We start from the raw sequence: 16267 nt of genomic DNA, 5'->3' as shown, positions 1-16267 counted from the left end.
ACACAGGGAAGGAGGGGAATGCTGCTGCTGCACAGGAAAGGGGGAATGCTGTTGCTGCTACACAAGGAAGGGGGAATTCTGTTGCTGCTACACAGGGAAGGAGGGGAATGCTGCTGCTGCACAGGGAAGGGGGAATGCTGTTGCTGCTACAAAGGGAAGGGGGAATGCTGTTGCTGCACAGGGAAGTGGGAGAGGGGAGATAGGGAAAGGGGGCAAGGGAGCAATCTTGGTTTGCTTTGGGGGGGAGACAGAAGGGGGCCATGGAGAGAGACAGAAAGATAGGCAGGCAGCGCATGAGAATGACAGACACACAGAAAGACAGCAGGCAGGGAGACAGAAAGGAAGAAAGACAGACAGACAGACATATTCTAGCACCCGTTAATGTAACGGGCTTAAACACTAGTTTTATATTAAATAGCTTAATTTTGCATCTGTTTTGCACTTACTGGAAATGATAATCTGAACTGAACAGTAAGATAGCAGTGGTAAAACACTTTGGCTGCAGAACGCAGTCAATTGATTTTGGTCTAAACTACTCATCTCTCTTATATAAGCTGACCCTATTTTTTAAGGTCAATTATCTGAGATAAATTCCCTGGCTACTGTGTGCGATACCGTATATGGTACACAATATGTCTCTGAATCGCATTTAGATCTTGATCTCCTGAAAGTCCCACAGTGGCAGGATTTCAATGCTTTTGAACTCACTCTTATCTCTGCTCTGAAGGACGTCCTAGGCATAAACCTGAATCCAGCACAGTTAATTGTGCTTTTCTGGTACTATTGTCTCCTAAGGTGGTGGCGTTCTTTCGAGTTTACAGCTTAGAGAACAGGAGGCATGTAAAAGGAAAAAATCGGACTGCAATTTTCTTTGCTCCAGGCAGGCAAGCAGTGTAATAAAGGCTGATTCCCCAGCGGGCAGCATGCAGTTTGTTATTATATAGTTCAGGAAACAAAAACAAACAAATTTTTTTTTTTTTTAAACAACAGCAGCCCCCAAAGTATTCATTACCTGTCCCTGTGAAGGACAGTGTCTTTAAGTTTCAAAATAATGTGAGTTATAAACAGAATGATGGATAACATCTTTCTTTTATTTGTGTCTGCACAATTCCAGGGTGCATTTATTTAAAGTGGTTTTCCCTCCCCCCCCCCCCCCTTTTCTCTCTATAGAACAAGTCGGGTTGCTTCTCGTTTTCAGCAGTCTCTGAAGCTTGGTTATCCATCAATCAAACATATTTGCCCGAAGTCTTTAATTTATAGATCTTTTGAGTACATGGGTACTAAGGGCTCCTTTTACAAAGCCACGGTGGCAGCTGCTGCTGCGGTAATCGCTCCGACGCCCATGGGGATTTAATGGACATCGGCGCATTTGCTGAATGACAGCCACTACCGCAGCTTTGTAAAGGGGGAGGGATAAGCTTTGAAATGGTCTTCGCACTGAAATGAGGAAAATTTTTCCATATTATATTTTTTGTAAAATCTTAAAACTCACAGTTTTTAATTGATTTAATTTGTAATAAGAGGTCTGAAGAAAGTTAGATATAATGTTTTAAGCGTTGTTATTCGCCTAGCATCTAATTTGAGATTAGTGTGGCTATAAATGCTGTAGAATAGGATATAATTTAAAACTGGGATTTTAATTTTTTTTTGATTGGTAAAATTCACTAGACTGCCTTTCAATTTTGCATCTATATTCGTATGGCACTATCTGCAATAACTCTCTCAAGTCCCTTCGAATATATATCACAATCAACGCTATGGGACCTGTATATATCATAAGTTTCTCTTAGCAAATAAAGGACGCCTCAGCCCCACCACTCCACCGCTATATTAATTTCTTGTTTGCGGGAAGAATTATGTGGGCACTTCATCATTGGCTGTACCTTTATATTTTTATCATTTTCATGCTATATATTTTTATATTATTATTTTTTTCTTAATAAATAAGTGCTCTACAAAATTTTTTGTGTACTTAGCTCTTCTTTCAGCCAACGCCTGGGAGTCTGACCCGACATGACATGTTTCGCACCCGAAGTGCTGTATCAAGGGTCTCCCGAGAGCGTGCGTGTCATCCGACTCTACCGTAACTATGAGAGGCAAAAGACACGCACGCTCTCGGGAGACCCTTGATACAGCACTTCGGGTGCGAAACATGTCATGTCGGGTCAGACTCCCAGGCGTTGGCTGAAAGAAGAGCTAAGTACACAAAAAATTTTGTAGAGCACTTATTTATTAAGAAAAAATAATAATATAAAAATATATAGCATGAAAATGATAAAAATATAAAGGTACAGCCAATGATGAAGTGCCACATAATTCTTCCCGCAAAAAAGAAATTAATATAGCGGTGGAGTGGTGGGGCTGAGGCGTCCTTTATTGCATAGCATTAAAATTCTTACCCATGCGCATATGGCACGTAACAAACAATTCTTCATGCATGTTACCTGGGAAATTCTATGCATGGCACTGAATTTTGGGTGTGGAAAAGAATTCTATTTAGGGCCGTACATTGACTGAAATTTATAATTGCATGCTTAATCATGCAATTAATCGCAAAAGCGCCCCCTCACATTTCCTCCTGTGTAAATCCCAAACTGGCGGCAGTTGGATGTGTAAATCCAAGTATTTTATAACACAATGCCTAATTAGTGCGGATGCCCCTGACTCACCCATGCTCCTCCCATGGCCATGCCCCCTTCTATGTTGTACACTAGAGAATGACACGGTGACAAAATTAATCACCGTTCCCGTCCCCGCGGATAACCGCAGGAAACCATCTTCATGTCATTCTTTAAGGAGAGAGGGAAGAATCAGAGTACGAATGGCCACAACCACTGACCCTCAAGCTTTGCTGTGAAGAATACTGGTATAGAAGGACTGAGGTTGAAATAGACACTAGAAAATGGCATGGTATTATTTCCCGCGGTTATCCGCGGGGACGGGGACGGTGATGAATTTTGTCACTGTGTCATTCTCTATTGTACACTATGAAATTTAGGTGCACATGTTATAGAAATGGGTGTAGGACAGATGCACACACAACTCCTAATTACTGTTAATTAAGTTCCAATGAACTTTAATTAACATCAATAATTAAGTTAGTGCTTAATTGATTAATTCGTTCATACCATACCATATTGGACTAGATTCACTAAGCAAACCGATTGTGTACTGATCGGTTTGCGACCCCTTTGCAACCCAATTTTCCTCCAACCCGATTCACTAACATCATGGCCGATCATCCTCCAATCCGATCCGGGCATTCAAATGAGGGGGGAACGGTCTGCAAATGTAGGCAGGCAGCGATTCACAAAAAATTTTTCAGGTACACCAACTGGGCTGGCCGATCCAAAAATAAGCGACTGCTGGGGACCAGTCGCTCACGTCCCTGCCGACTCACCTGAGAATTTCCCCTGAAAAGTAGCAACCACAGCTGAGGCACATCTCCTGCTCTTGCCACGGGGCTGCATTGCAGCCTTATCCCTCCCATTCTTCGCCAGTTCTGTCCTTATCAAGAAGGCAGGGCATGTATCAGGGAGCGCATTGTACACAGACCCTGGCTCCAATTATCTGTTGTTATTGGCCTCGCATTAAAAAAAACCCCACCACCGCAGCTTTCCCAGCAGAAGCAGCACTCTGGGGGCGAAGCCAAGACAGAGTAGATTTGACTCCCCTGCTTTTGCCGTTCCGACTCTCCTGCTCTCTGCCGCTCTTCCCCGAAGTGCAAGCCTGTGGCTTTAACCCACGGGTTAAAAGCAGGGCTGCACTGCAGGGAAGGGTGGCAGAGAGCAGGAGAGTCGGGGCAGCAAATCCCAGCCTCCCACGAAGAGACCAGAGGGGTCCCGGACCGGCACCGGTCTCCTTTAAAAAGTTTTCTGCAGCAGTTCTTTGTATTGCGGCTCCTTGTTCCTTTGCTTGAGTGCAAGCATGTTCAAGTCACCAGCGCAGAGAGCATGCGCAGACCATCTACAGGCAAAGAAGATGGTCTGCGCATGCTCAAGGATCACTGTTCAGCGATTTGTGCAATCGGTTGGGGGGGCGTGATTCTGATCGCCCTCATTTGCATAAGGGCAATTAGTGAAACAGCCCCCTGGACACGGATCGGATCCAATCCGTGCCCTTAATGAATCTAGTCCATTGTTTCTTATACCCCGCCAATACCAACTGGGAATCATTGCGCTTTACATAAGATTAATAAGTTTAGCGACATAGACATTATGAATCATAGCAAGACTATAATGAAAACAGATGCATTTTTAGCACCTTCCTAAATTGAAGGTAGGAGGAGGTCTGACGTAAGCAGGGTCAGAGGCAGTTCCAAATTTTGGGGCCTTGAAACTCAAAGCTGGATTTGAAGAGTGATTTCCTCCAAACTTGACATGGAGAGGGAAGTGGTAATTTATAGCATTGAGTCATTCTTGAGTTATAGAAGGAGTGTGAAACTTGGATGGCTGAACTTAGCCCAGTTGCGCTTTCTCCATATTTTGCCCGGTGACCCATACATGCAATTTTAAATCAAATTCTATACTTGACTGTCAGCCAGCACCGTTTATGTCCACATCTGGGATCTATGTCCAAATTCTTGCACCTAATTTTAGGTGACCTACACAGAATCAGTGGTGTAGTAAGGGAGATTTGCACCTGGGGCGGTGGTGGCCCGCATCGCCATGCCATCCACCCCCCACGCACCTCACGCTCTTACTCTTCCCTGATGCTTGAGAGCCCCTGCTCCCGCATATCTCTTGAAATGTTTGCCAGTGCGAGCAGCATCTTCCACTTGCTTGGCTCCCTTTTGACATCATGTCCTGGTCCCGCGATCAGGAAGTGACATCAGAAGGGAACTGAGGCCAGTGCGTGAAGCAAATGGAAGATGCTGCTTAAGCCAGTGACTATTTAAAGAGATACGCTGGGGGTGGAGAGGAGGAGGCACCAGGGGTGGTCTGCTCCCCCACCCCCTTACTATGCCACTGCATGGAACCCAGGGGTAAGTGCAAAGCTTTACACAGTTTAGTAAACAGACTCCCTGTCATGGCTCAGATTTTAGGTCATAGAGCCTTGACTTGGTTCTGACTTGGATTTCAATTCCTACTGTCTCTAATTTCTAAATCCCCTAATTGTCCATGCTTTTTTTAAAAATTTATATACTGCATACAACTATGCGGTTTCCATATCACATACATAAAATCTTGTTTCCCTCCGATTATCACATATAACATAGACATGTCTAAACAACATCGTTAATCATCCCTGTTATAATAGGGATAGAGCACAAATTCAATCAATTCAGAAGTACAAACAAGCTTTAAATCATACATTTTTTTATCTTACTATTGTATGATCTGTTTTCTACTAATGTTGCAATATTATCTTTGGCTTGAAAACAAAAACTTTGCAACTTTGTAAAAAAGTTACTCCCCTAAGAGTTTTCTTTACTTTCCCTAAATAAAGATTTAGATACTCATTAGAATGATATGAAGTTAAATCTTGCCTACAGTAGCAGTCTCAGCATTTGCTGTGTCTTATCAGCATATAAATCGCTCCCACTGCCCCGAGGTGAAATAGTTTGCAGTGTTAACTTCTGTAAATGAGTTTTCAACTCTGAAAAGCTTAAAGCCTTTAAGGTGTTGATTAAAATTTCTGCACCTGGTTCTGGGATTATTTCAGGCAAATAGCTAAGTATTTCCTAAAGCCATATTTTGTTTCTGTTAGGTTCATCTTGCTAGTAAATCTTGTTTTATCCCTTTCTCATCTGGATTTTATTGTGCATTGCTTCATGTATGTTCTAAAGGCCAAATGTTACATCTATGACCAAATGACGGAGGGAAATGGTTTCTTCTAGATGCTTTTAATGCCATTGCAGTAACTCGCTGGACTTTGAAATCTAATCTAATCTAAACCTTAGGTTTGTATACCACATCATCTCTACATTCGTAAAGCTCGACACGGTTAACAAGAGTTAGGGTAGAAAGGAACTCCAGTGAAGGGAAGAGGTAAAATGAAGAGAAAATTTAGAGGACTAGAATAACCAGAGAGGGAGGAGGAGTTACATTTTTGAGAATAACCAGGTTTTCAGATGTTTACGGAAGAGTTGGAGGGAGCTCAGATTCCTAAGAGGGGAGGTACGGTTGTTCCAGAGCTGAGTGATTCTGAAAGGGAGGGAAGAACCTAGTTTTCCTACAAGTGAAACGCCTTTTAGAGAGGGAAAGGAAAATTTCAATTTTTGGGTGGATCTGGCAGAATTGGGGTTAGAGGAGTTCCAAGAAAGAGGAATGAAGGGAGGGAGAATACTGTGTAGGATCTTAAAAGTGAGGCAGGCACATTTGAAGTGGACTCTGGAGATAATAAATACAATACTTTTACGGCTCAATATTTAGCTGGCAGTGATCAGTGCCAATCCTGGAAATTTAATATTGCTCTGTGAATGGTCTCCCGCATTGAATTTCCGAGTATATAGCAACAAAGGTAGTTAAGTGGGATATTCAGTACTTAACAACTATGGGTTATCACATAGAGAGGAATTATTTATGCAGTAAGCCTGGCCAGTTAAGTACCGAGTATTGGTACTTAACCAGCAAAGTGCTGACTTCACCCCTGGAGTACCACCAAAATAGCTGATTTTAGATTTTTCAACAGCACTGTCTGTGCCACTAAATATGTTCAGTTTGTCCAGGGCAAGTGATTTAAACAACCAGGAGCCTTTCCTAGCCGTTTAAATTGTTTTAAATATCAGGCCCTTAGTTTGCTGAATAATATTTTCTCACATAGAAACATGAAGGCAGATAAAGGCCAATGGCCCATCCAGTCTGCCCATCCTCAGCACCCACTATCGCAGTGGTCTCAAACTCAAACCATTTGTGGGGGGCCACATTTTGGATTTGTAAGTACTTGGATGGCCGCAGAAAAAATAGTTGATGTCTTATTAAAGAAATCTGAAACAACAAATTCTCCCAAACCCCTAGAAGGAAACTGAGATGAGAGGGAGAGACCGCTAGTAGAGGGGATCCACTCAAAAGGAAAATTAATTCAATTAAATATTACTAAAGTATATAAGAGAGCCCTCAGTCACACAGCCTTCCTCCAGTCTCCCGGAGATAATGGCTGTCACTGGTTTGCACCCAGAAAGGTGTCAACTGTGAAACATCCCCGGGCTCTCTTGTGAGTTTTGGTGATAAATAACACAAAAGTGCAGAAGAGTGTGTACAAAATCAAAAACACCCTTTCTACTGGTGGTCTCTGCCCCTGATCCAGGGGGGCCAAGGAAAGAAAGTTCAAGTGTCCAAATTCAATAATAAAGCCAATGGAAGATACTTAGCTTCTCAAGAAAAAACAGCCAGCGGGTAACCAAGTGTCCTACGGGACTCCGTTTCGGGGGTAGACCTCCTTCTTCAGGAACGGCAAAGCTCAAAGCAGAAGCCCCAAAGTCAGCCCGCTGAATGTGGCACAAATGCTTTTTTTTTTTTAGTGCTATTTTTTCAGTGTCATTATTGAATCTTGTCTTGTGGAAAAAAAATGTCACATGTTAATCTCTACAGGTGTAAAGCACAATAAGGCCCTGATTCTATAAAAGGCGCCTACCGGTCTAGGCGCCTAACTTAATTTTTAAAAATTAGCTTAATTGACGCTGATAATTGAAAGCTCCGTTACAAAATGATTAAAAAAACAATTAAAAAAATAATTAGCCAATAGGCGCCTAACTCATAGGCACCTATTGCCTCATGGTAGGCGTCTAGACTGAGGTGCCTACATGGAAAGTAGGCGTGGTTAAGGGCAGAGCTTGGGAGTGGATTGAGTTAGATGCTGGTAGACGTCTCCCTTAGGCCAAGAAAATTCTGGCCTAATATAATGATAATAATAATAACTTTATTTTTATATACCACCATACCACAAACAGTTTTAAGCGGTTTACAAGCGAAGAGACTGTATACAGACAGTGACATTACAGAGAACTTTCAAAATTACATTGGCATGCTAAGTTTAGTCAGGTTTATCTGGAAGTGTTTTGGAAGTACATCAGGTTGAGGTACATCAGGTTGAAGTGGGGTCAGAGAAATTTGTCAAAGAGATAAGTTTTTATTGACTTTCTAAACGTTTGGTACGAAAGTGCATTTGAGATGAAGTTGGTTAAACATTTGCTCCATTTGCCTGCTTGGAATGATAGTGTTCTATCGAGGTATCTCTTGTAGGTGCAGCCCTTTAGGGATGGAAAAGCGAACAAGTAGGTCGTGCGTGTATTAGTTGTGCCTGGGAATGCGAATTGGTGAGACAGATAGGATGGGGATGAACCTGTCATGGTTTTGAAGCAAAGGCAAGCAAACTTAATAACCCTTGCTTCCACAGGCAGCCAGTGTAGTACTGGCGCCTAAGATGATTTAGGCGCTGCTGGGCATGATTCTACAAACAGCGTCCAACTTTGATTGGCATGCGGTTAGTGTCGCTTTTCAAGGCACCTACTGAGTTGGGCGCTATTTACAGAATCTGGCCCTAAGGGCACAACTTTCCACACTTTAGTAAATAGATCCCTTGTTGTGGCTCAGATTTAGGTCATAGAACCAATTTAGACACCTTGACTTGGTTCTGATTTGGATCTCATTTCCTACTGTCTGATCTCTCCATTCCCTGAATGTGTATTTTTTTTAAATTTAATTTTTTTTTTTACACTTTTGATCTTTCTATCGAATAGCTACACATTCTCCAAGACTCCTGGTCACTCCCCTGTATGTCTTGATAAATCCTGTAAAATAGAGTTCTTGTCTGCAAGGATGAGTAATCATAAATATAGTCCTAGAATTTCAACTTCTAAATGAGGTAACATGACATTTGAGCAGCTATAAAATATGAACGTTCTGGGACAGAATCTGCAAACTAAATGAAATGTAGTAGCCTGTGTTCTCTATATTCAGATAAGTGCTAGAGTGTTACCAGGCATTTTGCCAGCAGTTTGGTAAAATCTTGGACGCAATCCAGCTTTTAACAAATTAATATGAATCCAGCTTACTCACGGCTATGGCGCATGCAGAGCTTCAGGGCACTCAGCATTGCATTCCTCTCCGCTCCCTCCACCCCCATATCCCGTCTCTCCCTTTTTTTATGCCAGGTTTCAGTGAGTAGTAAATTTCTATTGAAGCTGCAGCCTGTTTAATGTTCCATTCACCGTTTATTTTCACCTTCACTGGGCACAGTAAATACTGAAGGCTATGTTCCCCATTTATTTAAAAAAAAAAAAAAAATGACCTTTTAACTGTGAAAGTGAAGTGCACATCTGGACTTCAGGGAACAGATGCAAAGTGACTGACTTATGCTACTTATTAATCCTTTCCCAGACTCTGTATAGTTTTTAGAGTGTATATTTGAAAGTACATAGAAAATGACGGCAGAAAAGGGCCAAAGCCCATCAAGTCTGCCCACTCTAATGACCCACCCCTCTGACTTTACCCCCCTAGAGATCCCACATGTATATCCCATTTACTCTTAAAATCTGGCACGCTGCTGGCCTCAATCACCTGCAGTGGAAGTTCATTCCAACGATCAACCACCCTTTCGGTGAAGAAATACTTTCTGGAGTCCCTTCCTTGATTTTCAGCGGATGCCCTCTTGTGGCCGAGGGTCCTTTAAGAAAGAAGATGTCATCTTCCACCCCGATATGGCCCGTGATATATTTAAATGCCTCAATCATGTCTCCTCTCTCTCTTCGTTCCTCAAGTGAGTATAGCTGAAATTTATTTAGCCTTTCTTCATACGGGAGATCCTTGAGCCCCGAGACCATCCTGGTGGCCATTCGTTGAACCGACTCAATTCTCAGCACATCTTTCTGGTAATGTGGTCTCCAGAATTGTACACAATATTCCATATGAGGTCTCACCATGGATCTGTACAATGGCATTATGACTTTGGGCTTCCTGCTGACAAAACCTCTACGGATACAACCCATCATTTGTCTTGCCTTGGATGAAGCCTTTTCCACTTGATAGGCAGTTTTCATGTCATCGCTAATGATCACTCCTAAGTCATGTTCTGCCTTAGTTCTAGCTAAGGTCTCACCATTTAGTGTGTAAGTTCTGCTGCCCAAGTGCATGACTTTACATTTTTTAGAATTGAAGCTTAGCTGCCAAGTCGATGACCAGTGCTCCAACAGAAGTAGGTCCCGTGTCATACTGTCTGGCAAAGTGCTTTCACCTACTATGTTACACACTTTGGCATCATCGGCGAACAATGATATTTTACCCTTAAGCCCTTGGGTCAGGTCTCCTACGAATATGTTGAAGAGGATCGGGCCCAAGATCGAGCCCTGTGGTACTCCACTAGTCACCTTTGACGTTTTGGAAGGGGTACCATTTACCACCACCCTCTGAAGTCTACCGCTTAGCCAATCCTTAACCCATGCAGTTAGTGTTTCTCTTAATCCCAACGATTTCAGCTTGTTCAATAATCTGCAGTGTGGGACGCTATCAAAAGCTTTACTGAAGTCCATCCTTCCTCATTTTTTTACATGCACTCTTCTGTCATCTGTTTGGATTTTATGCTTGTTTATTATATATTTATTGAGCGTGATTTTAAAATGCCTCAATCAATTAGCCTCAAGATGCTGCAAAAGTAAGTGTTTGTACAACGCAATATTTGTAGAATTATGAATCAACTTTTGAGTTCTACAGATTCATCTTCTATTAAGACCATTCTGTTTTTTTTTTTAAACGTTAGTCTTTATTCAGCAACCAAAACAAAACTTAACCAATGTCATCTTCCTATACAATTAGATTGAAAGCTCTTTTGATCAGGGCCTTTCTTTTCCATGTTAATGTATAATGCTGCGTGTGTCTGCTATCGCTATAGAAATAAGTGGTAGTAGATAGTGGCGTACCTAGCATAAGTGACACCCGGGGCCCATCATTTTTTGACACCCTCCTCCCCCCATCTATATGAAAAATATGATTTTTAGTAACAATCCACATATCGCGCAACAAGATTGTACCTAGGAAAAGGCAGCATCTTAAACACTGCAGTGAGCACTAGAACACCAACACATACATTATAAAACTAAACAAGCCAGATCCCGCACAGTCAATTGATCCTGTAGTCAATGCCAACTGAAAACTATGTCCTTTTCATACACACAGAACAGAGATACACCCTTGCCCAATATGGAATAATCACAAACTAAAAATAGAAATATGTAGACAAAAGTTAAACTGAACCGCCAAGAAACCAGACTCTGCATACAATGCAACACCACAAAAACAGTGACACATTTCCCCTAATACTGTGCAAAATATAACGACAGTAGATGTAAATTTGAAAAAACTGATATAACAATCACCACTTTACAAATTAACAAATAAAAATAAAATAAATAATGAGAAATAAGAAAATACCATTTCATTGGACTAATCTATTTTTCAATTAGCTTTCAGAGGCAGTATACTGCTGTTATGGTATCCTGTCCTGACCTGAGGAAAGGGGCTTAGTCCAAAAAAATGCTTTATTTCTATTTCCTATTTATAAACTTTTATCAATAAAATTACAATACTACTTGATTCTAAGTAAAGCAGCAAAAAAATCTTTCTACCTTTTGTCATTTCTGCTTTAATCATCTTCTCTTTGCTCTCTTCTTTCTATACAGCATTTGTCCTCTCTCCCTTCTATGCAACATCTGCCCTCTCTTTGCCCCTTCCACCCAGCTTCTACCCTCTATCTCTACCCCTTGCATCTACTGCCCACACTCTCTCTGCCCCTTCCATCTACTGTCCACTCTCTTTCTCTTCCATATGGCATCTTCCCTCTTTCTATGTCCCTTCAATAAACTGTATATCCTGTGTCCCTTCTCTCCTTTGCACGATTCATTTCAGCTTCACCCCCTCTCCATTTTTCTGTCTCCACCCCCCTCCCCTATGCTTTGGCATCTCTCTCTTTCTCTTCTCCTTTCCTTCCTTCCTTCCCACTCCACACCATGGTCTGGTATCTCTATCTCCTTCCTTTCCCTCCCCCATGCCATGGCATCTCTTCCTCCCCCTCCATGGTCTGGTATCTCCTTTCCTTTTTTTCTTTCCCTCCCTCCCATGGACTTGGCATTTCTGGTTCCTCTCCCTTATCTTCCTTCTCCCTCCTTCCCTCTCTCTTCCCATTTGGGTGCTGCAGCAGAAGCATTTCTCTCCCCCCCCTTCCCTGTGCAACAGCAGCATGTCTCCCCCCTTGCCTGTGCAGCATTGGGGGGATATTGTCGGGGGCTGAGATGAGGGAGTGCTGGATGGGGGAGTGTTTGCTGCATTGAGGTGGAGTGCTGATGATGGGAGGGTACCCCAATGGAATCAACATGCTGGATGGGGGGTGTGGGGGAGTGCTGCTGGTGGGGTGTGTGTGAGGGGCGCCATTGCACTCCCACTGGATCAACATGCTAGATTGTGGAGGTGTGAGGGGCTTCACACCCCCCCCCCCACCACACACACACACTGGATAGTCCTGGGCCATGAACTCTCACAACTGCAGATCAGCTTAGCCGTGATAAACATTCCAGAATTCCTGAACAGTCCAGTGCTGAAATCCCAGCTCTTAAAAGGCGGCAATGAAAAGACCGTTCTGAACTGGCAGCTCTTAAACGGCCATGAAGTATTGTCCTAGACCCCCCCATGGACAGGGAATACCAACTATACCTAAATGTAACTCATCGTGAACTGCATCTGAAAGAGATGCGCGTTAAATCCAAAGTCTCTTCCTTACAAAGCCTTGCACTATCACAAAAGAAAGCCATGTAGCTCTGTTTGTAATTTCCCCCTTTTGACTCTGATTTTGTTCCAGTTTCTCTGTTTTCTCCATTTTCTTCTGTCTCTCCTGTTTTAACCATTCCCAGCAGTCACCTTGCCTTTGCCTCTTGCTGATGCAGCTTTTCCAGGTGATTAATTGCTTGGCACATTTATAGCCCTGTCGATGCATAAATCTGAGCCTGGACAGAAGAGCTAAATGCCAACAGCTCATTCCTCTTCCCTCCCCCCCCCCCCCAGTAAATGCAGCAAGAGAAACTCCTTCTTAATGTACATGTCTAAAGAAGTACCGTCTAACAGAACCTCTGTATAGTTCTGCTTTGACTGTTGCTGTTAAATCCAGTAAGTACGTATTTGGAAAAAGCAAACGAGAACGTAAGTGCAATTAATGCAAACTAGCAAGATTATTGTAACTTTATGCGCATTGGTCTCCTTGAGAAAATATTTTGCTGTTTGCAAATGGTTCGGAATCAGACCACCTCCTTCGCTATCAGGCTGTGGTAGGAATGAACATATCACCTCACATTTGAAGACTTTGCATTGGGTTCTAGTTAAATATGAGGCCTAGGTCAAGGTCCTATGCCTAGCCTTCAAGACGTGTCTATTTGCAGGATTGCTTGTACAGTACCACTTTATTCTTAAGGGGGGAGAGTGTGGCACAGTGATTAAAGCTACAGCCTCAGCACCCTGAGGTTGTGGGTTCAAACCTTGGGCAAGTCACTTAATTCCCCACATTGCCCCAGGTACATTAGGTAGATTGTGAGCCCACCAGGACAGACAGGGAAAAATGCTTGAGTACCTGAATAAATGAATGTAAATCATTCTGAGCTCTCCTGGGAGAACAGTATAGAAATTGAATAAACAAATAACATAAGAACATAAGATTTGCCGCTGCTGGGTCAAACCAGTGGTCCATCATGCCCAGTAGTCCGCTCACACGGCGGCCCTTAGGGCGTATGTTCTGTTCCATATGAACTTATCCAACCTTGTCTTGAATCCCTGAAGGGTGCTTTCCCCTATAACAGCCTCTGGGAGAGTGTGAAAAGTGTCAGCCTTTGATAACCAGAGCTGGTATTGTGACGTCATAATGCCTCATTCCACCAATGCCTAAGAGCCAACCTCATCAGTGATGTCACAATGGCTTGATGGTTCTCTACTTGGCTCACTTTTGCTACATTTTGATTTCTAGAGTGGCGCAGTGGTTAAAGCTACTGCCTCGGCACCCTGAGGTTGTGGGTTCAAACCCACGCTGCTCCTTGTGACCCTGGGCAAGTCACTTAATCCCCTCATTGCCCCGGATACATTAAGAGAGATTGTGAGCCCACCAGGACAGAAAGGGAAAAATGCTTGAGTACCTGAATAAATTAATGTAAACTGTTCTGAGCTCCTCTGGGAGAACAGTATAAAAAAAAAATTGATTTAAAAACAAAACAAAACATGGGCTGCTGTTGAGTTGGGTTATTTTACCACAAGTCATGATCTTTTATCATAGGGTATCATTTTATGCAGTGAACTAACCTGACTGAGCTCAATATTGGTAATGTCCCCACTTCCCACCCCCCAAGTGTCCATTATGATAAAGAAAAATGATTTTTTTTGGTTCTCTCTATAGGCAAAGTAGGGATAGGGTTACAGATTTGAAGATGGGGTTTTCCTTCTTTGCAAGTCAATTCATGACTTGAGGCTGATTCGTAGCTATGGAACCTATTTACCAATCTGGAGTACAGTTATGCCCTTAATGCACATTAACAGTGATTTTTAACATGCATTAATTTCAAAACCTCCTCGATAATCAGACATGAGTAATAGATCACTACAAGTCCTTGACCTGGGGGGGGGGGGCCGCCGCGGGAGCGGACTGCTGGGCGTGATGGACCTATGGTCTGACTCGGCAGAGGCAATGCTTATGTTCTTATGAGCAATCCTGATTTGTGGAGAATCGACCTTGATTTCAACACAGAGGCAGAGTACAGTGGTGCCTCGCATAAAGAACGCCTCGCACAGCGGACGCTGCACACAACGAACTTCATGTCATGATTCATACAACGAACTTCGTTTCACACAACGACGTCGCCCGAGCTTCCACGATCGCTGCCGATGTATTGCATCCTTCCGCGCAGGCACTGCAGGCACTCGTTAGTCACTGCGCTTAACTTAAGCACGTATCGCGGCAATCGTTCTTCATTACGAATTAAATCACGCACGCACGCACGTATCACAGCAGTCGTCCTTTTAAGATAAACTCAATATTTTTTATATATCATGGCTTCTAAAAAAAGCAGGAAGGTGATTTCTGTTGAAATGAAACGGGAAATAATTAGAAGGAGTGAATGTGGGGTAAAACAGTGTGACCTCGTCAAAGAGTTTGGCCTCAGCAAGACCACCATTTTCACCATTTTGACAAATTTATCTTTTTTTATGTCATCTTAGCATATTTTATGCTGCAGAACGAATAATTTTTTTTAACATGTATTGTTATGGGAAAACGCGTTTCCCATAACGAACTTTTCGCATAACAAACTTGCTCCTGGAACGAATTAAGTTCGTTGTGTGAGGCACCACTGTATATAGAAACACAGAAACAGGATGGCAGATAAAGGCCAAATGGCCCATCCAGTCTGCCCATCTGCAGCATCCACGATCACCTCCTCTCCCTAAGAGATCCCACATGCTTGTGAGACTATTCCACACATCTATCACCCTTTCTGTTAAAAAAAAAAAAAAGTATTTAATTTGATTACTCCTAAGCTTATCACCTCTTTATCTCATCCTATGCCCTCTCATTCAGGAGCTTCCTTCCAAATGCACATTTTTGCCACCTAGGTATTTAAATGTCTTTATCACGTCTCCCCTCTCCTGCCTTTCCTCCAAAGTATACAAATTGAGATCTTTAGGTCTGTCCCCATACGTCTTATGATTAAAACCACCGACCATTTTAGTAGCCTTTTGCTGGACCGGCTCTAAGCTGTTCATAATCTTTTTGAAGGTGCAGTCTCCAAAATTGTATAGAGGCAGTTACATACGAGTTAAATTTCCACATTATCTGCCTCTTTGCGATAAATGCTAGGTCACTCTTATGCTCACTATCTCTTGTTTTGCTCTAGCTGCCCCTTTTCCTTTCTTCTGCTCATTATTTCAATAAAATATAGTAACACGGAGGAGCGTTTTTGATATCTCAATCAAATCTGAGTTTGGACGTTTTGTGGGACATATACAAAAATCCAGTAGTGTGCATGACCACTTTTGAACCAGAAAAACATATTTTTGTTTAGATAATGGCCATTTCCTAGATGTGCTTGTCCTCGGTGCGTCTTATCTTTTTGAATCATTCTTGGAAAAAAAACACACAAAATGAGCCATTGGGACGTAAGAGAAGCCAGCATTTTTAGTAGACTGGTCACATAGACATCTCAGCAGAGCAGTGGGTCACCCTAGGGGGCGCTGCAGCGAACTTCATACAAAAAGGCCAAGTTACACATCTACTATTACTACTGTTAATTATTTCTATAGTGCTACAA

Source organism: Geotrypetes seraphini, chromosome 18 (genome assembly GCF_902459505.1).
Source record: "Geotrypetes seraphini chromosome 18, aGeoSer1.1, whole genome shotgun sequence".
Taxonomy (NCBI): Eukaryota; Metazoa; Chordata; class Amphibia; order Gymnophiona; family Dermophiidae; genus Geotrypetes; species Geotrypetes seraphini.
Note: the sequence above shows the minus strand (reverse complement) of the source record.